Genomic DNA, 26,043 nt, shown 5'->3' on the forward strand with positions numbered 1-26,043 from the left:
AACATCTAAACTCCACCCAGGTAGCACCAGACGTCAGGATCGAACCCAGGTCTCCGGCACTGTGAGGCAGCAGCTCTATCGCTGCACCACTGTGACAGCTCTGGAAATATCCCATTTTCCACTGTTGTGGTAGTTAAAAAAAAGTATTTGTAACAAACAGAGATTTTAAAGACTTTTAAAACTGAACTATTAAATACATAGGCATCTATAACCAAAATCAGTTAAAACATGAAAACAAATTAAAATCTACAAATGCAAGTGCTTACCATAATCCCTCTAACTCTTTATCCTTTGTAATCATTACAATAAAAATCTTCACTGCACCAGGTCTGGACTGGCACAAGCTCATGAAGCAGATTCCACAGCACTTACGCTGGGGAACTATTGAAACTTAACATTCCACTCACCAGCAGATCATTTCCAACCAGTTCAGAACTACTGCAGAAGTGCCAACGTTTCCCTCCAATATTTCCCATGCAATTCTCTCATTTAGATGGAGAGGATTCGATATCATTAGCAGCTGTAATGAGCCTTTAAAAATCCTTAAGCAGCACCTTAGCAAACATAACGGTTGGAGAATTTGATCATCCAATTGTTTTGCAAGTGATTTTAGAGAAAAATGGTTCATAGCCAGGTGTGGGAAAGGACTGTGACTGATGATAATAATGCAGAAATATAAGCACACTTGTGTTGGCAGGTCCCTGGCAAGCACAAAAGACATAAAGAATGACATGATAGTGCAGAACAGACAGTGCTTTCAGAAGGCAAGAATATCAGTGTGAAATGCCAATACAGGATGCAAATGAAAGAAAATATCTATTGCTTAAGAATTACACAGAAACAAAAATACTAGTAAGAATGTAAGAAGATATTATAAGTAGTAATTTTATGCAAATTACATTTTACATGTCGCGATGGGAGTGAATGCAGAAAGGATTTCCTTAGAGCTACTCACTGCGCCCCATTTCCACCTGTTCCAGCTGAAAACGACATGGGGCTTACGAAATCTTTGTTGAGATCAACAATATCAAGATATTTGGGGCAGGCAGTAGAGTTTCTGCCTTACAGTGCCAGGGAACCGAGTTCAATCCTGACTAGGGGTGCTGTCTATACAGTGTGTGTACATTCTCTTCATGACCATGTGGGTTTTCCCCGGGTGCTCTGGTTTCCCTCCCACACTCATAGAGTCATAGAGTGATACAGTGTGGAAGCAGGCCCTTCGTCCCAACTCGCCCACACTGGACGACAATGTCCCAGCTGCCCTAGTGCCACTTGCCTGCGCTTGGTCGAAATCCCTCCAAACCTGTCCTATCCATGTACCTGTCTAACTGTTTCTTAATAGTGGGATAGTCCCAGCCTCAACTACGTCCTCTGGCAGCTTGTTCCGTACACCCACCACCCTTTGTGTGAAAAAGTTACCCCTCGGATTCCTATTTAATCTTTTCCCCTTCACCTTGAACCCATATCGTCTGGTCCTCAAAGACTCTGTGCATCTACACGATCTATTCCTCTCATGATTTTGTACACCTCTCTGAGATCTCCTCATCCTCCTGTGCTCCATGAAATAGAGACCCAGGCTACTCAACCTCTCCCTATAGCTAACACCCTCTAGTCCTGGCAACACCTTCGTAATTTTTTTCTAAACCCTTTCAAGCTTGACAATATCTCTCCTATAACATGGTGCCCAGAACTGAACATAATATTCTAAATGCGGTCTCACCGACGTCTTATAGAACTGCAACATGGCCTCCCAACTTCTATACTCAATACTCTGACTGATGAAGGCCAAAATGCCAAAAGCCTTTTTGACCACCTTTTCTGCCTGCGACTCGACCTTCAAGGAACCATGCACCTGTACTGCAAGATCAGGGCTGTCAAACTACCGGCCCAGGGGCCGCATCCGGCCCGCGAAGGGGTCCAATCCGGCCCGCGGGATGATTTGTCACCTCCCTACACCCCAGCTCCCGGGGGTGAGTGGAAGCTATGCCCATATCTGGCCATGCGGTGAAGCGGGCGGGAAGGGGCCAGTGCTGGGGAAGGTGGGGAGTCTCAGCGTTTTTATGGACACCGGGAAGTGCCTGGGCTGTCGCCACAGAGACTGCCACCATGTTCCTGAGACCCAGGTGAGTGCGTAGATAGAGGCTGGTGGGAAGTCACCGCACTGTGAATGGGGCCACAGCCAGCGATCCAAAATCTGAGCTGCTCTCCAGGATGGGGGCTCTGGGTTAAGGTTAGGTGGGATGTGAAGACGTGCTGGTAGTTATGCGGGAATAGAGAAGAGAAGGGAGATGGTGGTAGTAAAGGAGGGGGAGCAGATGAGGGAAGGGAGGGTTTTAGGGATGAGGAAGGGACGAGAAGGTGTCGAGGGAGGGGAGTGGGGGAGTCGGTGGTAAAGAAAGGAAGTTGGGAGGGAGGGGGTGAGGAAGGGAGCGGATGAGAGAAGGAATGGTTTCGGGATGAGGGAAGGGAGGGGATTTGGGGATGAGGTAAGGAAAGAGAGAGGATGAAGTAAGGGAGGGGAGTGGGGGAGTAGTTGGAAGGAAGGAGGTGGGGATGAGCGAAGGAATAGGCTGAGGAAAGGGAGAGGGCAGGTGAGGAAAAAGGTGAGGGTAGAGAAGGACATGAGAGGTGAGGGAAGAGGATGTGAAGGAAGAAAGAAAGACATAAGGAGAAGGATAGGGAGTGGGGCTTTCAGGTGAGATGATGGACAGACCATCTTTCACCATGCCAGGTAGCTGCTGTTTGGCTGTTCACCACCCAGCCAGCCCATTGTGGGCAAAACATAAACACTGTAGGAAGACTATAATACAGGGGAACAGAGTTAAGCCATTTAGCCCATCGTCTACTTTGCCATTCAACCATGACTGATCTATTTTCTCTCTCAACCGCATTCTATTGTCTTCTTTCTCCCTGTAACCTAATCAAGACCTATCAAACCCTGCCACAAAAATACCCAATGTCTTGGCCTCCACCGCTGTCTGCAGCAATAAATTCCACAGATTCACCACCTATTCCTCCTCATCTCCATTTTGAATGTATGACCTATTATTCTGATGCTGTGGCCTCTGCTCGTAGACTCTCCTGTTACTGGAAACATTATTTTCACATCCACTCTATCTAGGGCCTAGATACCAATCATAAAAGTGCTTGCTCGGCAATCTTCTTCATAAGAACCAAAATTCGTAAAGTGAAACACTTTGTAGTTATAGCAGAGACTGAGACACATGAGAGCAGGTTGAAAAACCGAAGGCAACAAAATTGTTTGCGCGTGCACAACTGATCCGGCCCGCATGAAGTCGCATTTTGCCCTTTCTGGCCCGTGACCTAAAATGAGTTTGACACCCCTGACCTAGATCCCTCTGCTCTACAACATTACCCAGAGCCCTACCATTTACTGTGTAGGTCCTGCCCTTGTTAGATGTCCCAAAATGCAACACCACACACTTCTCTGTATTAAATTCCATCAACCATTCCTCCGCCCACCTGGCCAATCGATCCAGATGCTGTTGCATTCGTTCACAACCATCTTTTCTGTCTGCAAAACCACTAACTTTTGTATCATCAGCAAACTTGCTAATCTTGCCCTGTATGTTCTCATCCAAATCATTGATGTAGATGACAAACAGTAATGGGCCCAGCAACTTCCACCATCACCCTCTGCTTCCTTCCATGGAGCTAATTTGCTATCCATTCGGCTATCTCTCCTTGAACCCCTTGCGATCTAACCTTCCAGAGCAGCCTACCATGCTGAAACTTGCCGAATGCCTTACTGAAATCCATGTACACAACATCTACAGATCTGCCCTCACCAACCTTTTCAGTCATGTCTTCAAAAAAATCAATCAGATTTGTGAGACACGGCCTCCCACATACAAAACCATGCTGACTTGCCCTAATCAGCCCTTGCCCATCCAAATGCCTGTATAACCTATCCCTCAGAATACTCTCTAGTAACTTACCAACTACAGATGTTAAGCTCACAGGCCTATAGTTCCCAGCATTTTCCCTGCAGACTTTCTTGAAAAGAGGCACAACATTTGCCACCCTCCAGTCTTCCGGCACCTCTACTGTATTTAAGGACGACTCGTAAATTTCAACCAGGGCTCCCGCAATTTCCTCTCTAGTTTCCTGCAATGTCCTCAGATATATCTGATCAGGCCTGGAGATTTGTCTGCCTTCAAACATGACAGTACCTTCGGTACTTCTTCGACGGTAACCCTGACTGCTCTCAAGACATTTCCAGTGACTGCTCCAATTTCCTCCGTCCTACTGTCTTTCTGTCAGTAAATACAGAGGAGAAATGCTCATTTAGAAATACTCATTGTGGCTCCACACAGAGGTGACCGCTTTTATTCCTGACAGGTCCCACTCTCTCTCTAGTTACCCTTTTCCCCCTTATGTATTTATAAAATCTTTTGGGATTGTCCTTAATGCTACCCGCCAGAGCTATTTCCTGGCCCCTATTTGCCCTTCTGATTTACTTTTTTAGTTTACTCCTTAGTTCCCGAAACTCCTCCAGGGACGTACTTGATCCCAGCTGCCTATACCTGCCTCATGCATTCTTCTTGTTTTTTGACAAATGTCTCAATTTCCCTCGTCAACCAAGCTTCCTTACGTTTGCCTGCTTTGCCCTTCACTCTAACAGCGACCTACACATCCTGAGCTTTCTTCAGAACACTTTTAAAAACATCCCACTTGCCTGATGTTCCTTTCCCCTCAAATAACCTGCTCCAGTCAACTTGAGCGAGACCTTCTCTCATACCCTCAAAGTTGGCCTTACCCCAGTTGAGCATTTTAATACATGGACCCTGCCTGTCCCTATCTATAATTATCTTAAGCTGATCGAACTGTGGCCACTGGTCCCAAAAGACTCCTCCACACACACTTCATTAACTTGCCCTTCCTAATTTCCCAATACTAGATCCAGCGTTGCCTTCACACGTGTGGAGGCCATAGTGCTTAAGAAAACTCTCCTGAACACTTTTGAGGAATTGCATCCCATCTAAACCCTTCACACTATGATTTTCCCAGTCTATATTAGGAAAGTTAAAATCCCTAACCACAACAACCTTATTTGACCTGCAGCTGTCTGCAATCTCCCGGCACATTTGTTCTTCTAATTCCCATTGACTATTCGGGGTTCTGTAGTACACCCCCCAACAACTATGTGACGGCGCTGCCCTGGCCTGCGGTCCATTTGTCTTTTCCTTCTTGTCTTGCTTTTAATGTTAGATATATGTTATAGTCTACTTTTAGTTGTGTATTATGTGGCGGGTGGGGGGGGGGGGGGGGAGGTGAAGGTGGGGGAAACCTTTTTTTAAATCTCCTTCTTCAACGGAGATATGACCTTTTTTCTGGGTCGCATCTCCGTTCGTGCTGCGGCCTAGCAACAGGGAGCTGGCGGCCTCCAGACTTAGACAATAGACAATAGACAATAGACAATAGGTGCAGGAGTAGGTCATTCAGCCCTTCGAGCCAGCACCGCCATTCAATGCGATCATGGCTGATCACTCTCAATCAGTACCCCGTTCCTGCCTTCTCCCCATACCCCCTCACTCCGCTATCTTTAAGAGCTCTATCCAGCTCTTTCTTGAAAGCATCCAACGAACTGGCCTCCACTGCATTCTGAGGCAGAGAATTCCACACCTTCACCACTCTCTGACTGAAAAAGCTCTTCCTCATCTCCGTTCTAAATGGCCTACCCCTTATTCTTAAACTGTGGCCCCTTGTTCTGGACTTACTTACCATCGCGGAGCTGGCTGGCTTCAGAGGCTTCGGCCGTGGGCCCTGTGGACTGTGGTGTCGGGAGCTCACGGGTCCCTGGTTGACGACCGAGTTGCGGGGGCTCCAGCTGCAGCGTCTTCATCCACCCAGAATCGTGGGCCTCGGGTCGGCCCATTCGCTGGACTTTTCGTCGTCCAGTGAGTCTTGGAATCAGCCACGGGATCCCATCACCTGGCGGGGACTTCAGGGTCGGGAGCCTCGATTGCCTCGACGCACCATTTGCAGGACATTTCATCGTCCAGCACGGCTTAAAATCGGCCGCGGGTCCTTCCATCGCCCGGTGGGGGCTTCAGAGTCGGGAGCCTCGATGCAACAGTTTTGACTGCCCGACCGCGGGTGAAGAAGCAAGAAGGAGATCAGACTTTCTTTTTTACCTTCCATCACAGTGTGGAGGTGCCTGGAGGAGAGTCACTGTGATGGATGTTTGTGTTGAATTATGTAGTTGTGTGTTTTTGTTGCTTTTGTAGTGTTGTGACTGCATGGTAACTACATTTCATTCAAACTTGTTTTGAATGACAAATAAATTCAATTCATCTTCCCTTTCTTGTTCCTCAGCTCCACCCATATAGCCTCACTAGACGAACCATCCGTAATGTCACCTCTGAACACAGCCGTGATATCCTCCTTAACCAACAATGCAACCCCCTCTCCTCTTTTTCCCTCACCCCTGTCTCTCCTAAAGCTCCTGTCCCCTGGAACATTGAGCTGCCAGGTTTCAGTCATGGCTACAACGTTCCAGTCGAGCTAAGCCCTAAGCTCATCTGCCTTACCCGTCAGGCCCCTTGCATTAAAATACGTGCAGTTTAAACCAACCCTCCATCCTCGCTCTCTGCCTTTCACGTGCCTATTCTGTCCACTAACCTTTCCCACACCACCCTCCATACCCACTTTTATCCTCTCACGTGCCTCTGTCCTGCACGAGATCCCACCCCCCTGCCAAACTAGTTTAAACCTTCCCGTATTGCATTAGCAAACCTTCCCACTAGGATGTTGGACCCCCTCCAGTTTAGGTGCAACCCGTCCCTTTTATACAGGTCACCCCTGCCCCAGAAGAGATCCCAATGATCCAGAAATCTGAATCCTTGCTCCCTGCACCAAATCCTCAGCCACACATTCATTTTCCTTATCTGTCTATTCTTACCTTCACTGGCACGAGGTACTAGAAGCAATCCTGAGATCACTACCCTGCAGGTCCTGTTTTTCAATCTTCTCCCCAATTCCGTAAATTCGTGTTGCAAAAACTCCTTCATCTTCCTACCTATATCACATGTGTCAACATGTACAACAACCTCCAGCTGCCCCCCCCCCCTCACTCTTTAGGATGCCGTGCAGCCGCTCCGAGACGTCCTGGACCCTGGCACCAAGGAGACAACACACCATCCTGGAGTCTCCTCTGCTGCCGTAGAATCTCCTGTCCACACCTCTGATGATGGAGTTTCCCACCACTGTGACTCTGCCTGACGTCACTCTTGGCCCAGGGTTGGAAACACAGCCCTGGCTACCACTCAATCTTGGTACCACTCAACCCTGAGGTCATCCAGCTGCTGCTCCAGTTCCCCAACACATTCATTCAGGAGCTGCACCTGGACACAATTTCTGCAGGTGTAGTTGTCAGAAGCATCAGCGGTGGCACTAACTTTCCACATCCTGCAGGAAACACATTGTACCAACTTGCCTGCCGTTTCTTTAGTGGACAAAAAAAATCACAAATTTCAAAGACGTTCAGGTTTGTATGTTAATTAGCTTCGGTAAAAATTGTTTACTGCCCCTAGTGTGCAAGATAGTGCTAGTGTATGGGGATCGCTAGTTGGTGAGGACTCGATAGACCAAAAGGCCTGTCTCTGCACTGTATTTTGAAATTAAACTAAAAGCTAAAGATAAATGTATAGATCAACAGCTTTGTAAATAGCATATCGGGCTCCCATCGGGCCAAAGGTATAGAAGTGTGAAAATGCACAATTTCAGTTTCAGGGACAGTTTCTACCCAGCTGTTATCAGGCACCTAAACTATCCTACCGCAACCATAGAGTAGCCCTGAACTGCTATCTCCCTCATTGGGGACCCTGGACTATCTTTGATCCGACTTTACTGGCTTTACCTTGCACTTAACGTTATCCCCTTATCATGTATCCATACACTGTGAATGGCTCAATTGCAATCATGTATTGTCTTTCCGCTGGCTGATTAGCACGCGACAAAATCAACAAAAGTTTTCACTGTACCTCAGTACACGTGACAATAAACTAAACTGATCTGAATTGATATTCCACCTCAATTTCTGTCATGGAAAATGAGTCAGAGTCAAAGTTGCTATTTATATCTATGTTATAGACAACACCAAAGCCACTGAATGACTAAGTCAACCTTCATTTTTATATAGCTCTTTAAGGAATCAACTTCATGCTTTGTTCATAACTAGATAGTCTATTTAGAAAAATAATTCGGAAGATGTAATCCAAATACAAGGATACCAGTTTATTCCAGTCAGTTTATTCCAGTCTGAAGAAGGGTCTCGACCCAAAATGTTACCCATTCCTTCTCTCCAGAGATGCTGCCTGTCCTGCTGTTACTGCAGCATTTTTTGTCCACCTTCGATTTAAACCAGCATCTGCAGTTCTTGCCTACACATTTTCCAGTCAGTTTACAGTTGCACCTCTCCTGCAGAGATGGACCAACTAAACTTTACTGGTCTGACACATGTAAATATAAACTGCCTGTTCACTGGCCTATGCTCCTCATCTCCACCAAGTCAATCTCCTCCACCACACACTCTACACTGACAAACTGCATTACTGAAATAAAATCTTGGCTTCAATCAAACTTCCTCAAACTCAATTGCAACAAATCTGAAATCATCATCATTGGTCCAAAAATGCTCACCAAATCCACCCAAAACTTCATCCTCAACATTGATGGTCTCCCAGTATCCACCTCACCTCACATCCGGAATCTTGGAATCATCCTTGATCAAACCCTCTCCTTCGACAAACACATCAAACACATCACAAAGACAGCCTTCTTCCACCTCAAAAACATTGCCCGTCTCCGTCCATCCCTCTCCTCCACAGCTGCAGAAACCCTCATCCACGCCTTCATCACCTCCCGTCTGGACTACTGCAACACCCTCAAAAATCATCAATAAACTTCAATACATTCAAAACTCCGCTGCCCGTCTACTCACACACACCTCGATCCGTGACCATATCACCCCCGTCCTTTATAAACTCCACTGGCTCCCCATCCCCCAGAGAATCCAGTACAAAATCCTCCTCATAACCTACAAAGCCCTCCATAACCTGGCCCCATCCTACCTGACCGACCTCCTCCACAGGCACACTCCCACCTGCACCCTCCGCTCTGCCGCTGCCAATCTCCTATCCCCCCACATCCGGACTAAACTCAGATCCTGGGGGGACAGGGCTTTCTCCATCGCTGCTCCCACCCTATGGAACTCACTACCCCAAACCGTTAGAGACTCCCCCACACTCACCACATTCAAAACATCGCTGAAGTCTCACCTGTTCATTTATTTATTTACTTATTTATCTATTTATCTATTTATTAATTTCCCTATGTTCTCAAAATCTCTGTAAAGCATCTTTGAGTATATGAAAAGCGCTATATAAATAAAATGTATTATTATTATTATTATTATGCAACTCCCTGAAACGGATAAAACCTCTGGTCTCTTGAAAGTCAGATCCAAATTTTTTTTTAAGATAAAAAGGCCCTTTTGCAAGTTATCTTTGTACCGTGAGGTAAAACAAAGGGGCAAAGAAATCTATCGAGTGCATTGATGGACTTCATTGTTTTGTCCTTTGAAGACAAGGGAAAAGATTTCAACGGTTTCAAAGTTCGTTTATTGTCACGTGTACCAATTAAGGTACAGTGAAAATTGATTACCATACAGCCATACTAAAAAAAGCAACAGGATACACAACTACATAAAAGTCAACATAAACATCCACCACAGTGGATTCCCCACATTCCTCACTGCGATGGAAGGCATTAAACAAATAACTAAAGTAAATTGGTTGAACACCAAAGATTACAAACATCTCTCAGTGGACTCTCACTCCCACAGGCACTCAGAAGCAAGATGGCCTAAGCTCAGCGCGAAAGAATTATTCTGAAAAGTCATTTTCAGCTGCAGTAATCATTATTCATTTTAGAAATATTCAAGCTTAACTGCTGATCTCAGCTGATCCAGAGAACTTCTGGATTTTTTTTTCATTGAAAATTGCCCCCTGAAATTTTTGAACACTGAAATTTTTGAGCTCCAGTGTTACTGATCTTTATTGCTGCTTTTCTTTATTTTTGAGAACCGACAAATTATATTTGAAATTATCAACTCTTTAGTTTTAGATATAACAAATTCCAGTGGATCATCTCTGACGTTGCTATTTCTGTTGAATGTGGGATGGGGGACCAAGCAGAGTAATCTTGATGGAAAAGAGAACGAGGAACTGCAGATGCTGGATTCTTGAGTAAAATACAAAGTGCTGGAGCAACTCAGCCAGATGGTGCGGCCAGGACTTGAATGGGAAGTCGAGTTCATTGATGAAAATATTGATATCTATCAACTGTGAAAGTCCTCTAGATAAACTAAGCTGTAATCAATTGAAGTGGAGAACAAATTCTTAGGTGTGACAATGCAGAGAAGGTTGGAAAATGGGAAGCTCCTTACAAAATCTTTTCATAATTAATACCAAGACATATCATACCTGTTTATCATTTTTACTTACTCATTCAGGTAATTTCTCACAGCCTTTAGAAACCATAAACATTCTAATATTTTACAACTGGCAAAGTGCACAGTGTTAAGAACTTTCAAAGAGCAATTCTGAATTTATTTAGATCAAATTATGAAGGATACTCTCATGTGTAGCTTCCCTGAGTAGTTAACAACTAGAATATTTAGGTGTTTTATTATCACGGGTAGGTAAACATATTTCTTTGCTCCACATTCAAGGAACTTTATGAAGACAATTAAAATGGGAGAAAACTGTCGTTCAGGTTCAGGAGCTGTTTCTTCCCAACAACCATCAGGCTATGAAACACTACAACCTCCAACCATGCTTTGAACTACATAGACTTGGGGGCCATTGTTTTATTAAATTATTTTACTTTTCCCCTATTGTTTTTTTTAATATTTTGTTATTATGGTGTTTTGTTATTATGGTGTTTACAGAGTAGATATTGGAACTGATTTATACCAATGACTTGAATTCAAAAGCTCAATGCAAATCAAGGTAAATAAGTTAATGGAAAATGCCAGAAGTGGAAATTAAGGGATCAGCAAAGAAATTAAAGTTCCAAATGGTGGTGGACCCTGCTATTACCTGTTCCCTCAGACAGGCATTAACCCTATAAAGCTGGTCTGGGCCTCTGATGTGTGACATGGCCTAGGGATGATTGGCCTCAGATACCATCTCTTGGAACACACCCAACAACGTTCGGTCAACGGCAAAACAGGGGGCCAAACTTTGACCAAGGTCAAAGGGGGAAAACGTACACAATCTTGACATTCAGAGATATGTTAACCAATTTTGAAATTGCTGGATATAATTTTAAATTTTGTTAAAACCACAAAATCGCTAACAATCATGTAAAATATTAAAATACTTAATTATATGCCTTTGTACCTCCTCAGACAGAGAAATCTCATTCCCAAGTGATTGGCAGATTATTAGGATACTGTTGGGAAATAGCAGTGAGACGAGATTCCACTGTAGGTGCCACATTGAGTGCAATGGCAGGGCAGAGTGACAAATCCGGCACTGAGTTGTGGATTGCAAACATGTCCATGCAAATCTCGGAGTTGCTTCAGTGTGAAACTGCTGAACACGAATGTTCCCTTTGCCCACAGCCAGCATCATTTGGTACTATAATTTTATTTGTGCAATTTGATTGTGGGTAAGTAAATTTGGAATGCGTAAGGGCTAAAATTCTCATTGACGAAAAATAATGAGAATAATATTATAAAATCTGCTTTCAGACCATCTATAAACCTGTTGACAGGCGACCAATGCACGTTTGATGTAAACTGACCTGCCACAGTGCAAAATGAACCAGAACCACAGTCTAATTAAACAAGTTGCTTTGACAGGGTCGAAAACACACTTGATAAAATGTACATTTTACAGATCATGAAAATGGAAGAGGTTGGGTGCAGAAGTGTTGGGTTACACTTTACTGAAGTGCAAAGGAAAATTAAAAATTTATTCCTGCAACGTTACATAAATCATACAGCATAACAGGTATCAAGTAACTGCACATATTTCATCGGGTCCATCCATTGATCCCTGTCATGCCGACCTTCCCTGCTGTCGTGGCTATTACAGTTCAATCAACAGTAGAATCTTACAGAACATCTGCTGCATCCAACTCGCAATAATTCAGTAATGACAACCCACAGGAAGGATAAAATTGATTCAGCCCATCGTCCTCACCCCCAAAGGAATCGACATCTCCTCAGTTTACAGACTAGACCACGACTTAAAGGAATTAGTTCATTCAGACGCACTTTGTGTTTAGCCATTACACTTAATAAGCAATAATTATGAGTCTGAAACTTATTTAAGGCAGCCATAATATATTATTCTGAAGAAAATGGTTTAATGAGCCACATACTTATCCCCAGAGTTTCATGGAAATTACATTATAATATGCCTCAAGTGTTATGATAGCAGAGAAAGAGAGAGGTAGACAGGTCGTGAGAGGGAGAAGTCATTGCTTTTTGAGAAGCAAACCTCTCAATAGTTTGTAGAGGGGTGGGAGGATGGAAAGAAACTCAATAAAACTCATGTTCAAAAAACAGATAGCAGCAATAGCAACATACAGTACTTACAAATGCATTCATGACAATCTTTACTCTTCTGTTTTCTTTGAATGATGAATTAAACGCTGCTGGTGCAGCAGATAATCAGAAGACATAAAATACCATCTTAAATCCCATTAGTTCTCAAGCAAACAAAGAACAGAAACTGCAAATAAAAGTGAGCAATTCAGCTTCATGGTGCTCTCAAAATCATGAGTGCTTCCCACAGTGGTTTTACATTTTATTAGCCCGGTCTCTAATTGGTGTCTGCATTTCACTATTCTGTTCTGACCTGAATATCATTAAACCTGTATTTACTCTGTCAACATGCTGGCATGGTGAATCTGGATAATCTGTGAATACTAAACTGCTTGCTTCCCTTCAGGTCGCTTTTATTTCCACGGTTCTTAAAGCTGCATTTATTGTCAATGAGATTTTCAAAAGACTGAAAGATTGCAGATAACATTGTACAGAAACTGTGTGTGTAAAATAATACAAATTAAGTGATTAGTTTGGAACCATTTAGCATTTCTTTTCCCTTTCTGGAACAGCTGAGGAGCTGCCTTTAGACAGTACATTCCTAATAGATAACAATGTCAAGGCAACGCTGCTATTTGACCAGCTCCGACTGCATAATTCAATAGGCAGGAAATCAGTTGCAGTGCAGAGGAGTTTATATGCATCTCGAGGACCAAACCATGATCGTAGGCAGCCGTTTCCAAACTCATCACCTTCTCAATCTTTTAAGAAAATACCCATGAATAAAGAGGAAGGCGACAATTTATTAACAATCAGTTTCTCCTGGAGAGAACAGAACATGTGCATTAACTCACAATATAATTATATTGTCTGTGATGCTTTGAATCAGCCAAAATACTCTAAGAAAATATACCCTGCAGATTAAAGACCCCTTCAACACTGGGTTCAATCAAAATTGTTATCAATGTGTGTCACTCATTACTATAAGTGTTCAATAGCAGGATTTGCATTGAATTGTAAGCACACAGAACAGTACAGCCGTTCAATTCAGTTTAGTTTATTGTCATGTGTATCGAGGTACAGTGAAAAGCTTATTGTTGCGTGCTAACCAGTCAGCAGAAAGACAAAACATGATTGCAATCAATCCATTTACAGTGTTTAGATACATGATAAGGGAATAATGTTTAGTACAAGGTATAGCCAGCAAAGTCCAGTCAAGGATAGCCCGAGGGACATCAGAGGTAGATAGTAGTTCAGAACTGCTCTCTGGTTGTGGTCGGATAATTCATTTGCCTGATAACAGCACAGGATCAGGCCCTTCGTCCCACAATGTCTGTGCTGAACAAAGTGGCAAGTTAATCTCCTGTGCCTGCACATGATCAAATTCCTTCCATTCGCCGGAATATGGAAGGAATTTGCCTATCTAAAAGCCTCGTAAACACTACTAGAGTATCTGCTTCAACCACTATCCTGGCAACTATCACAATTAGTGTAAAACAAAATTGCTCCAAATATCTCTTTTAAATGTTGCTCCTCTCACTGTAAAGCTATGTCTTCCAGTCTTTGACATTTCCATCCTGAGAATAAGGTTTTGACTGTGTATCCTATCTGTGCTTCTCATAATTTTATATACGTCTATCGGGTCTAACCTCGATCTCCATCATTCCAGAGAAAACAATCAGAGTTTGTCCAACCACTCCTTTTAGCTAATGCCCTCTAATTGGGCAGCATTCTGGTGAACCTCTGCTGCATCCTCTCCAGACCATCCACATTCTTCATGTAATGAAACAACCAGAACGCCACATAATACTCTAAATGTGGCCGAACCAAAGGTCTATAAAATTGCATCATGACTTACTGACGCTTATACTCAATACCCCGACCAATGAAGACAAGCATACCATACGCCTTCTTTACCAGTTTATCTACTGCTGATGCCACTTTCAGGGAGCTATGGGCTGCGACTCCACAATCCCTCTGGACACCATTGCTGCTAAGGGTCTTGCCATTTATTGTACAGTTTTCCTTTACACTCAGCCTTCCAAAGTGCAACGCCTCATATTTGCTTGGATTAAACTCCATCTGCCATGTCTCAGGTCATAAATGTAACTGATATAAATCCCACCATTTCCTTTGACAACCTTCCTCACTGTCTACAACTCCAGCAATTTTAGCATTATCTACTAACTAACCCATTTACATCCAAGTCATTTACATATACCACAAACAACAGAGTCCCAGTACAGATCTCTGTGGAACTCTACTGGTCACAAGCCTCCAGCCAGAATAATACAATTTGAGTATAGGAGTAAAGAGGTTCTTCTGCAGTTGTATAGGGCCCTAGTGAGACCACATCTGGAGTATTGTGTACAGTTTGGGTCTCCTAATTTGAGGAAGGACATCCTTGTAATTGAGGCAGTGCAGCGTAGGTTCACGAGTTTGATCTCTAGGATGGCTTGACTGTCATACGAGGAAAGATTGAAAAGACTAGGCTTGTATTTACTGGAGTTTAGAAGGATGAGAGGGGATCTTATAGAGACATATAAAATTATAAAAGGACTGGACAAGCTAGATGCAGGAAAAATGTTCCCAATGTTCGTGGAGTCCAGAACCAGGGGCCACAGTCTTAGAATAAGGGGTAGGCCATTTAGGACTGAGATGAAGGAAAGCTTTTTCTGCCAAAGAGTTGTGAATCTGTGGAATTCTCTGCCACAGAGAGCAGTGGAGGCCAAATCACTGGATGAATTTAAGAGAGAGTTAGATGGAGCTCTGGTGGCTAGTGGAATCAAGGGATATGGTGAGAAGTTGGGCACAGGTTACTGATTGTGGATGATCAGCCATGATCACAATGAATGGCAGTGCTGGCTCGAAGGGCCGAATGGCCTCCTCCTGCACCTATGTTCTATGTTTCTATGTTTCTAATTCCACCATCATTCTCTATCTTCTATGGGAAATCCAGCTCCAAATCCAAACTACTAAGTAACCACTGATCCCATGCACGTTAATCTTCAAGATCAGCCTAACATAAGGGACTTCATCAAATGGCCGACTATAATTAGTGTAGATGACATCCACGGCCCTACCCTGCTTAATCACCTTTATCAACTCAAAAAATCAAGTATGTAAGACATGACCTGCCATGAACAAAGCCATTCTGACTGTCCCTAATTATCCCATTTGCTTCCAAATGCAAGTAAATCCTATCCCAAAGAATCCTTTCCAATAGCTTTCCTACTATTTCTCACCGGCCTATAATTTCCTGGATTATTCCTACTTCCCTTCTTAAACAAAGGAACAATATTAGCTACTTTCCAGTCCTCTGGGACTTTGCCTGTGGCTATAGAGGATGGAAAGAATTTTGTAAAGGTCCCTACAATCTCCTCTCTTGCCTCTCTCAATAATCTGGGATTTATCCACCCTGGGTTTTATCCACCATAATGTTTTAAAGAAAACCCAACGCCACCTCCTTCATCATCCCAAACTGCCCCTGCATTTTAATATATCTCACTATCCTCCTTGGCCTTCCCCTTGGTGAATACAGATGCAGGGAACTCATTTAATACCTCATCTACATCGGGGCAGACTCCATCCATAAATTCTCTCATTTATCATTGAGTGGTCTGACCTTTCCCTAGCTCCCCTCTGTTTTTCGGCACGGTGGCACAACGGTAGAGTTGCTGCTTTACAGCGAATGCAGCGCCGGAGACTCAGGTTCGATCCTGACGGGTGCTGTACTGTAAGGAGTTTGTACGTTCTCCCCGTGATCTGCGTGGGTTTTCTCCGAGATCTTCGGTTTCCTCCCACACTCCAAAGACGTACAGGTATGTAGGTTAATTTGACTGGGTAAATGTTTTTAAAAAATTGTCCCTAGTGTGTGTAGGATAGTGTTAATGTGCGGGGATCACTGGGCGGTGCGGACTTGGTGGGCCGAAAAGGCCTGTTTCCGCGCTGTATCTGAAATATAATAAAATATGAAAAAAAAAGAAATAAAAGCCTCAGGAGCTTCTTTAATCTGCCTTGTTAACAACATTTCATGCCCCTTTTAGGTTCTAATTGCCTAGTTAAGGTTTTTCTGCTGGATTCATATTCTTCAAAGGCCCTGGCTGATTTCATCATCCTAAACATTACATGTACTTCCTTTTCCTTTTTAACCAAATTTAGAATCTCTCTGGTCATTCAAGATTCCTTTACCTGGCCATCCTTATCCTTCTCTTTACCTGAACCTGCCAGTCCTGAACTCTGATCAGCTGGTCTTTAAATGACTCCCACATGTCCAATGTGGACTTACGCAATAACAGCTACTCTCAATTTACTCTTCCTAGCTCCTGCCTAATAATGTTGTCATTTGCTTTACCCCAATTTAGTACTTTTCCCCAAGATCCTGACGTATCCTTATTCATAACTATCTTAAAACGTAAGCATTATTACTTTCATGTAGATTGTTTTACAAAACAGCGACAACATTTTTAAATGTTTCAGTCATCACGGTTCATGATAGACAAAGCTGAGAAAACAGAGTATGTACGGTGGGACAGGCAGCATCTCTGGAGAGAAGGAATGGGTGACGTTTCGGGTCGAGATTCTTCTTCGGACTTCAGACTGTCTGAAGAAGGGTCTTGACCCAAAACTTCACCTATTCCTTCTCTCCAAAGATGCTGCCTGTCCCGCTGAGTTCCACCAGCATTTTGTGTCTATCTTCGGTGTAAACTAGCATCTGCAGTTCCTTCTTACACACAGAGTATGTACGGTGTTAAGAATATGTATTATAATAGGTATGGTGCTGATAAATGTAATCCAAAAGCAGTGAGGTGGATTGATACACATGACGCAGTAAAAATTATTGGTGCCAAGCATTGTTCAGAAAGTTGATGTACAGCTACCTTTGAGTTAACAGATTATAAGAAAAATAACAAATGACTGAGTGCCTGCATTTTGACACTGGCTCTAATGCTCCCGCTAGAATAAAGTTTTAAAGGACATGAAACTACAAGGAAAACTGAAACACTCAGCACAATTCATTACTGAGCCTGGGTTTGCAAGACAGGGAATTAATTTTGCACCAGTGTATTGGGGGCAGGGAGTGGGTGAACGAAATTGATCTTTAGTATTGGTACCCGAAATCAAGTAGGAGTGAAATATTTTAATTTACTTTTACATCAGATGGAAACCTTAACCAATTTCACGCAGGTTTTCTATCGCCACTACTTCATATTCTGATGTGCCTCCTGGCCCTAGGTGCTACCACTGCTCCTCCCAATATTTCCAATTTTTAAGTTGAGTTTAAAAGAGATTAAATGCCTCCTTATATGCTACTGAAAAATATCTTAAACACAATTTTTCTGAACTTTGCGCTTGAACCTAATTTAAGACTCTTCACCACCTTACACCGGGGAAAGCAACTGCTACTAATATTAAGTGATAGCTACATTTAATTGATGTTGAAAAGTATTCGGCCTATGGCAAGGAGTACTCTTCTCAGTGACTGCTGTAACCATCTGCTCCTCATTGCATTTTTTACAGTTTACTGGCATAATTAGCAGTTGTTTTGTCCCAGAGCCTTCCTTACATACAATAAATAGAAGTAAAAAATATCATCATGTATTACTAAAGTATGCGTGCAGTATTATCAATATTATTAAACTTACAAGTTTCAAATATTAAAACTGTAAGTTATATAATAGGCAGGAAATCTTATTTTCACTTTCCACTGTACCTGGCATCATCTTTTGTTTACGTGTATCGGCAATTATCAGGCTAAGTTGTTAAAAGTTAACGAAGCCTAACAGCAATATGTTAAATGCAAAGTGTACTTATTGTATTGAATAAATACACCAGCATCTAATCTGTGAAATTCACTTCACAGCCAGACAAGTCTTTCCCCTCCTCATAAACAAATATGTTGATATCATTGGGTAAGTCAAAGGACTAGCAATCTCTATGATATGTTCGGCAAGACTACTGTGACGATTATTTCTATTTATTTTGCTGGATCTCAAAAAGTAGCTATCTGCCACATACCATAATAAATTTGCAGCTGTCTTGACAAAATGAAATGTCTCAGACAAGCAGATGTTCTTCACTCCTGTTACTATTTCTGGGCAAACAATAAATACTTAATTATACTGTAATATCCATTGCACTTGATCCAAAACTAAGGAAAATGCTGTTCCATGTTAACAGGCTCTTTGTGATTTGATTATGATAATTAATATCTGTAAACAGCCCCTTTATAGAATTGAGCTACCTCAATGCATTCAGTGATCCAGAGGTAATGCAATTGATGGCAGCTGAAGAGCAAAAGATGCTGCCGAACCTCATACTAATGTGTACCAGTAAATCATTAAGAATTATTTCATCAATAATACATTTGACATTGTTTGCTAAAAGTAGAGAGTGCAGCTTGTTTTCCTGCACTGCATGCCTGTCTGTGAACATCAGTTAAACATACTATTGAATCTCTCTGGTTCACAGAAGCGGCTTCATTGAATTCATCACTTTGGTAGTGGACATGTTGAAAAGATCTTATTAAGAAAGTCTTCTATTGCCTCTTAGTGGTAGTATTTACAGCCGATACAGAAATACTAAATAAAACTCATTGTGTCGGGAAAGGGGTAGTTCTGACACGAGAGATTCAATAACCATTGCATTACTGTAATCCAATATTTCATTATTAAAAAGTAAATTCAGCATGCCAGAATAGAGCCGTACATTAAAAACTAAGATTGTGTTTCACTAAAAGATTTATGTTACTGCTTTGAAAAAAGAAATACACTTACTAAATGCTGCTGCATCGTAAAAATAAACAAGTATTCCGGAAGACAGCTTTCTATTCAGCTACCTTTACAGCAGTCTTTTGGTGAGGAATTCCTTCAAATTTAACTGTTTCCCAATAAAAAAGAAATCACTAAAACCAGGCACACATTTTTCACTATAAACTACACTTAAAATGACCAATGAATTAAATTCCTTCTTAATTTGTCAAGCTACTTTCACAGAGCACAACCAATCATGAACTCAGGTTTCACAAATGACAAAAAAAAACAAGAAGCTGAAAAAATGAAAAGTCTTTGATTCAAAATATCTGTAATCTAAATGTCTTGTTTGCTTACAGCGCTAACATTTCAAAATGTAATCCCAAGGCAATGGTGTACTATGAACCAGTTTAGTTGTCCTCCTCTAAAACATGCAATTGAACTCAGAAAAATACTTAAATGAACATCTATTTTCTAAGAAAAAATAACTCTGTGACCAACCATTTTTGATATTGATTTTGCAAAAGAAAGCCATGCAAGAACAGAGAAATAACAACATCACTTACCAGCATGAATGCCAAGATATGTATTTGCACTGCTTACCGGCACTGTAAAAGCTGCATGTACAATACTACCACCCATTTCATATACAATGCTGGGACTGTGATCTGGAGGTGGAATTGCACAGTCGAAGAACAGCTGCTACACAATACAACCTCATTGGCTGGATTGGAGATCGACGCAAGCCCTGGGAGTAAAGTCTTTCCTCAAACCTTAACTAATTACTTTCAATTGTGACAAATATACCAATCTGCCCCTTCATTTCTCTACGAGCTGCAGTTTCTCCACACACTTCTAAAAGCTATTCTGGATTCTAAAATTAGTGCTGCATGCCACATGAGATGGCTACGCTTGCAGGCATATAACTGAATAAAAGGCACACTTTTATAATCAAAAGCAGCAATTATTAGGGAATATTATTAAATCTGGCAAAGTTATTTCCCATCGTACTTATCTGCATTATGTTTTCAGCAGTTAACTCTTTAGTGGAAATCAACTGTTTTGTTTAACTGCTAAATTAACTCTTTGATTTCAAAACCCAGAACAGTAAGGCAAATACTCGCTTAACAATATGTTTAGGATCTTACTTTCACTCCCTTTATTTATTAATCAACCCAGCATGTATAAAACAAGTATTCAGGACTCGTTGATAACCCCCTGCTAATATTCCACGTCACTCATGTCTAAAGAATACAACTGTTGCAAGTAACATGAATACATTTTGGACTATTATTACTGCGGCACAGTGGTAGAGCTGCTGCCTGCAGAGCCAGAGGCCTGGGTTCGATCCTGACTACGGGTGCTGTCTGTATGGAGTTTGTACATTCTCGCTGTGTTTTCTCGGGGTGCTCCGGTTTCCCTCCACTCTCCAAAGATGTACAGATTTGTAGGTTAATTTGGCTTCGGTAAAAATTGTAAATTATTCCGAGTGTGTGCAGGATAGTGCTAGAGTACGGGGATCGCTGAGCAGTGCGGATTCGGTAGGCTGAAGGGTCGGTTTGCATGCTGTATCTCTAAACTAAACTGACGAATAACATGCACCATTTTTTCAACTTTATAATTAACAATATTTACATTAAAAAATTAAATGAATAATAACCGGAATTTCATTTTGAAGAACATATGATGCTATTTTGTGTTGTTTAACATACTTTCATCTAAACAATGGTGAAAATCTAAGTTTTTGTGCTGTCAATTAAATGTTTTCTGATAAATGTTCCTGGACCTGAAATGTTAACTGTTTAGTCTTCTTCCACAGATGCACCCCAAGTTATTTAGTGCTTTCGGCATCTTCTAATTTGGTTTCCGAATTCAGGATTCCACATTTTTTAATATTCTTGCTCTAAAACAAGGTTAACTAAAAGGTGCAAAATACTTGCAAAGTGAGCGTTAATCCTCTCCAATAATGATTAGCCTTTTTTGCTATTTGTACCTAAGGATCTTGTGTGTAGTTTACATGGGCACTATCCATGGCAATTGCAAGAACTTACCACCATCCCCATTCCCATCCTTCATAAAAACATATTGCCGTGTTGGACTCCACAGTAAAACTTCAGCCAGTTCTTTCCACTCATGTTGTCTTATCTCTAAAGACTATCCAGGTTCTGTGATACTGAAAAATATGGTATAAGTAATTCTGAAATTTAACCAAACCAAATAGAGATACGAGTTGTGTACGAATTGTGAATGTATTCAGAGAAGGAAGAAGAGGAAAAAGGTACAGAACACAGTATTCTGAATCTGATTCATGCAGGTAAAACTGTACAATTGATGGAGAACATGTGGGAACTTTGCCTCAAGTGGTGGCTGAAATACATGAATTCTGCAAAGAACTGGCAAAGGTACAATACAAATAGTTATAGGATGACCATCAGCTTGGTTCTTCAATGTGTATTTCCTTGTCCGCGGAGATAAAGGTGGCAGCTACCTTCTGCGCAGATGCTGCCTGACCTGGTGAATATTTCCAGCATTTACATTTTTATTTCACATTTTTACTATCTTCATAATTGCATTTTAGGATTTAAGCTACTGTCAACTTACTTATAATTGGTTACTTTGAGGCCTTGTTAGCAACATCAAATTCTCAAAAAAAGGATGATGCATCCCATTAACTTTCCTTCTCCCATTCAGCAAATAAGACCACAGAAGCCTGATACTTTCTGTAAAATAGGCTTCTCCAGTATAGAGAATATCAGATGTAACATTCATAATTTCGCTGGGAAAATATTTCTCATATATGAACTTCAAAGGATTTGATTCCACCTGACTAACATTGATAGTGACCATTATCTTTGAATTAAATGGGTTAATGGGGAAACATCACAGGACAGTGTTTGATTTATTCATCATAAGGCACTCCACTTTTGGTGAGACACACAATGCTGGAATAACAGCGGATCAGATAGCACCCTGGAGAACACAGATAAGTGATGTTTCAGGTCAGGACTCATGTTCAGACGGTCCCGACCCGAAACGTTACCTATCCATGTTCTCCGGGAATGCTGCCTGACCCACTGAGTTCCTCCAACATTTTGTGTGTTCCTTTGGTAAACCAGCATGTGCACTTCCTTGTTGCTACACTCCACACTTGATAGCATCTTTATGGTTCCTCCACTGGTCTCAGGCACACTCACTACATTCTAGCTAAACGCCAGCTCTTCAACCAAGCAACACTAATATAAGTGTACAGTGCTGCAATAAGGTTCACTTTACTCAGCTGCCTAGAACTTTTGCTTTGCATAACTCCAGAAGAAAATAGTCTAGGTTAAATTCTGACATTTGCAGGAACTTGCAATTTGTCAATATTGTCATGCCACCCTGAAACTGACATGCCAACTGTTATGTAGGGAAATAGGACAACAGTTTTCTGTGAACATTGCAATTGAAGAATGGAATCTTGATGAGACTTTACAGGCTGTGTTAGGGAGACACACAGTACTGCTTTAACACCATTAAAGTGCAGCGAAGCAATTTCTGTGCCAATGTTATCATTCAGCACCCATTTGCAGGTCTGCAAAGCGATTCCATTGTTTTGACTTACTGAGCCTGTTCTCTCCAGCTAACATCTGCCTTGTTGTCTGCTGTCATTTCATAACTTGACATTGAAAAGAGAACTCCAAAAGGAGCAAGTGGAAAATCCTGTGGAGGATTCAGAGAGGAAGATCAAGAATAAGAGCCAGGAAACAGTGCAAGAGGAAGCTGCAAGAAGCATTCACCTGACACTGAAGTGACATGGCTTCTCGGAAGAGAGACCTTTCCTAATTATTATCATATACTGCCCCCCTAGTCCATCTGCCATATTTCACTCCAAATTAAAAATAAAACCATTAAATAATCTGCTTTCATTCTTACAACAGCTTCTGCTTGGGCAGCACGGTGGCGCAGCGGTAGAGTTGCTGCCTTGCAGCACCAAAGACCCGGGTTCGATCCTGACTACTATTGCTGTCTGTACAGAGTTTGCACATTCTCCCCATGACAATAGACAATAGACAATAGACAATAGACAATAGACAATAGACAATAGGTGCAGGAGTAGGCCATTCAGCCTTTCGAGCCAGCACCGCCATTCAATGCGATCATGGCTGATCACTCTCAATCAGTACCCCGTTCCTGCCTTCTCCCCATACCCCCTCACTCCGCTATCCTTAAGAGCTCTATCCAGCTCTCTCTTGAAAGCATCCAACGAACTGGCCTCCACTGCCTTCTGAGGCAGAGAATTCCACACCTTCACCACTCTCTGACTGAAAAAGTTCTTCCTCATCTCCGTTCTAAATGGCCTACCCCTTATTCTTAAACTGTGGGCCCTTGTTCTGGACTCCCCCAACATTGGGAACATGTTTCCTGCCTCTAATGTATCCAATCCCCTAATTATCTTATATGTTTCAATAAGATCCCCCCTCATCCTTCTAAATTCCAGTGTATACAAGCCTAATTGTTCCAGCCTTTCAACATACGACAGTCCCGCCATTCCGGGAATTAACCTAGTGAACCTACGCTGCACGCCCTCAATAGCAAGAATATCCTTCCTCAAATTTGGAGACCAAAACTGCACACAGTACTCCAGGTGCGGTCTCACCAGGGCCCGGTACAACTGTAGAAGGACCTCTTTGCTCCTATGCTCAACTCCTCTTGTTACGAAGGCCAACATTCCATTTGCTTTCTTCACTGCCTGCTGTACCTGCATGCTTCCTTTCAGTGTGGCTTCTCCCACATTCCAAAGACATACGGATTTGAAGGTTAACTGGCTTTGGGAAAAGATTGTAAATTGTCCCTGGTGTGTAGATAGTGCTTGTGTATGGAGATTGTTGGTTGGCACGGACTCAGTGGGCCAAAGGACCTGTTTCTGCGCTGTATCTCCAAACTAAACTGAACTACAAGCTCCAACACAGCCATGTGTTAATGACTGCTCTGGAGATTTAAATACAAAGAATCATCCAGCATGAAAACAGGCCCTTTGACCCAACTCATCCATGCTGATCAAGTCGTCCCATCCAAGCTAGTCCTACTTGCCTGCATTTGGTCCATATCACTCTAAACATTTCCTTTCCATGTTCCTTTTCCAAATGTCTTTTAAATGCTGTTAGAGTAGAATCATGAAGTCATACAAAACGGAAACAGGCCCTTCGGCCCAGCTTGCCCAAGCTGGCCAAGGTCCCCAGCTACACTAGTCCTACCTGTCTGCATTTGACACATATCCATCTAAACTTTTCCTATCCAAGTACCTGCCTCAACTACTTCCTCTGGTATCTTGTTCCATATACCTGCCATTCCCTGAGTGATAACGTTGCCCCTTAGGTTCCTATTATAACTCGTCCCTGTCACTTTAAACCTATCTTGATTCCCCTACCCTTGGTAAAAGGCTCTGTACATTGTTGTTGTTGAGTGACAAATATCGGCCAGGACATTGAGGACAACTACCATGCTCAACTTTAATATGGTGCTTTGGGATCATTAACATCTGCATGGAGCTCCAATTTTTCATCCTGTGCAAATGTCAGTGCAGCACCTCATTAATACTGACCCAAGAGTCAGCCTCCCATAATGTTTCGGAAAAAAGACCCATCATTTATTTATTTGCCTCCGTAATCCACAACTTGAGATTTGTAATAGAAAAAAAATCACATGTAGTTAAAGTGCACATTGTCAGATTTTAATTAAAGGCCATTTTTGTACATTTTGGTTTCAGCAAGTAGAAATTACAGCTGTGTTTATACATAGTCCCCCCATTTCAGGGCACCATAATGTTCGGGACATATGGCTTCACAGACGTTTGTAATTGCTCAGGTGTGTTTAATTGCCTCCTTAATGCAGGTATAAGAGAGCTCTCAGCACCCAGTCTTTCCCTCACCTTTGGAAACTTTTATTGCTGTTTATCAACATGAGTACCAAAGTTGTGCCATTGAAAGTCAAAGAAGCCATTATGAGATTGAGAAACAAGAATAAAACTGTTAGAGACATCAGCCAAACCTTAGGCTTACCAAAATCAACTGTTTGGAGCATCGTTAAGAAGAAAGAGAGCACAGGTGAGCTTACTAATCGCAAAGGGAATGGCAGGCCAAAGAAGACCTCCACAGCTGATTTAGATTTTTTTTTAGATTTAGAGATACAGCGCGGAAACAGGCCCTTCGGCCCACCGTCCGCGCCGCCCAGCGATCCCCGCACATTAACACTATCCTACAAACACTAGGGACAATTTTTACATTTACCCAGTCAATTAACCTACATACCTGTACGTCTTTGCAGTGTGGGAGGAAACCGAAGATCTCGGAGAAAACCCACGCAGGTCACGGGGAGAACGTACAAACTCCGTACAGACGGTGCCCTTGGTCAGGATCGAACCTGAGTCTCCAGCGCTGCATTCACTGTAAGGCAGCAAATCTACCGCTGCGCCACCGTGCCGCCTGATGATGGAAGAATTCTCTCTATAATAAAGAAAAATCCCCAAACACCTGTCCAACAGATCAGAAACACTATTCAGAAGTCAGGTGTGGATTTGTCAATGACCACTGTCCACAGAAGACTTCATGAACAGAAATACAGAGGCTACACTGCAAGATGCAAACCACTAGTTAGCTGTAAAAATAGGATGGCCAGGTTACAGTTAGCCAAGAAGTACTTAAAACAGCAACCACAGTTCTGGAAAAAGAT

The 26,043-nt window shown here is 42.3% G+C and overlaps 1 protein-coding gene across 4 annotated transcripts in view; it reads right to left on the reverse strand.

The window, feature by feature from the left end:
- Window positions 1-19,989, reverse strand: part of thsd7ba (thrombospondin, type I, domain containing 7Ba) — a 681,502-nt gene extending 661,513 nt beyond the window's left edge. For 3 of the 4 annotated variants that reach the window (XM_078403391.1, XM_078403388.1, XM_078403390.1), the window contains exon 1: window positions 12,635-12,766. The gene's annotated coding sequence lies outside the window, so the exon portion shown is untranslated. Of the gene's footprint in view, window positions 1-12,634; window positions 12,767-19,901 lie in introns of those variants that run through there. The other variant, XM_078403389.1, reaches the window with a different exon arrangement.
- Window positions 19,990-26,043: the final 6,054 nt, after the last annotated feature.

This window comes from Rhinoraja longicauda, chromosome 8 (genome assembly GCF_053455715.1).
Source record: "Rhinoraja longicauda isolate Sanriku21f chromosome 8, sRhiLon1.1, whole genome shotgun sequence".
NCBI lineage: Eukaryota > Metazoa > Chordata > Chondrichthyes > Rajiformes > Arhynchobatidae > Rhinoraja > Rhinoraja longicauda.